This window comes from Asparagus officinalis, chromosome 7 (genome assembly GCF_001876935.1).
Source record: "Asparagus officinalis chromosome 7, Aspof.V1, whole genome shotgun sequence".
In the NCBI taxonomy this organism is placed as follows: Eukaryota; Viridiplantae; Streptophyta; class Magnoliopsida; order Asparagales; family Asparagaceae; genus Asparagus; species Asparagus officinalis.
In genome coordinates, this window is record NC_033800.1 from 88,896,789 (window position 1) to 88,898,933 (window position 2,145).

Below are 2,145 nucleotides of genomic sequence, written 5' to 3' on the forward strand. Positions count from 1 at the left end.
ACTTAAAAAAAGATTGGAGCTTTGGGACTTCGGGGACTCACTCTTCCAGATCTGGTGCTCAGCGATCATTAACGCTAAAAAAGGCAGGTGTTCGAGAGGTCCGGATCTCAGATCTACGCAGACGTACTCCGGATCTAAGCTTGGTCTTAGATCCCGAGACTTGGACGATTGTTTCCTTGGTGAATCAATCCTCCCCGGCTATTATTTCCTTTGTGGAATAATACCCGTCGTACTGCTTAGATCTGATCGGATCTAGATCTTGCGGTGGTCCACGGATAAACCCCGACGCAGGCAAAGAACCCACACAAGCGAGCGACCACAAAACAGGAGCTCGTGATTTGTTCGACAAACAAGGATAAAAAGTTGTAATCTTTCTTTTATTTTCTTTGATTTTCATTGTAACCGGATCTTATAAAAAGACCGGTTCTTTGTAACGCAAAAAGTTGTTATTTAAGAGTGCAATGGAATCAATAACAAAGAAAGCAGCGATTTTCCCCGCGAACAGCTATGGCTTTAGAAGAGTTGAACTTTAAATTTAAAAGAATGTCTAAAGAATACTCTTCTTTTAAAAAATTGCATGCCTCTTGTGATATTAAGCTTGAACAACTAACAACCTCTCTTGCTCTAAAAGATGAATTGCTAGGAGATCTCTATTTCGAGAATAAGCAACTAAGATCAAAAATTGAAAGATTAGAAATTGAGAGTTATAGAACTAGACCCACTCATGCTTATGCTAACTACAATCACCATGATAGAAATAGGTTTCATGGTTCTAACATTCGTACATACAAAAGAAATTTTGTATGCACTTATTGTATGAGACATGGACACATTTCTACTCATTGTAGAATTAAAGACAACCAATATTTTTATGGATTGATATGGGTACGCAAAGGTACCAAAACTACTAACCACCAAGGACCCAAGACTTGGGTACCTAAAGCTACTACATCTTCATCTTCATCTTTTGTAGGAAACATCACGGCAACGACGTAAGGAGATGTGGTACCTTGATAGTGGTTGCTCACATCATATGACGGGCAACAAAGAGTTATTTGCAACCCTATCAAGGATTGAAGGAGGCAATGTCTCCTTCGGTGGTGGTGAGAAAGGTAAAATCATTGGTATCGGTTCTATTGGTAAGAAACCCTCACCCATTATAGAAGATGTTTATTTAGTAAATGGTTTGAATCATAATCTTCTTAGCATTAGCCAATTAAGTGATAAAGGTTTTGATATTTCATTTAAACCGGATAAATGCATCATTAGTATAAATAGAAAAATCGTTTTTATTGCTAATCACAAATCTAATGTATACATTTTTGAGATGAATGAATTAGTAAATCAAGATGTGAAGTGTCTTGCGGCTATTGATAAAAATCCTTGGATTTGGTACAAAAGACTTGGACATGCAAATATGGAGTTAATATCAAAATTGTCTAAGAGAAATCTTGCTACCTAGCTTGCACTTCATAAAAGATACAATTTGTGAGGATTGTGCCAAAGGTAAACAAACAAAATCTTCTTTCAAATCCATCCATGAGGTATCGACTTCTAAACCCTTGCAATTACTTCATCTTGATTTATTTGGTCCTATGCGTGTTACCTCTCTTGGAGGCAAACACTATGTTTTTGTGATTATTGATGATTTTTCTCGTTTTACATGGACAATATTTCTTGCTAAGAAAAATGATTGTTTTGAAGAATTTGCTAATCATGTTAAAAGGATTGAAAATGAAAAAGATTTGAAAGTTGTTAAAATAAGAAGTGATCATGGTGGTAAATTTCAAAATGAATTTTTTTATGATTTTTGTGCTCATCATGGTATTACTCATATGTTTTCCGCTCCTAGAACACCACAACAAAATGGTGTTGTTGAACGGAAAAATCGCACCATACAAGAGATGGCACGCACTATGCTTAATTCATTTGATTTGTCAAAATATTTTTGTGCGGAAGCCGTCAACACGGCTTGCCATGTTTTAAATCGTGTTTTGATTAGACCAAAGCTTAAGAAAACTCCATATGATCTTTTTTATGGAAAAACTCCTTTTATTGGTTATTTCGTATCTTTGATGTAAATGTTTTATTTTAAATACAAAAGATCACCATGATAAATTTGACTCCAAAATTGATGTTGGTATT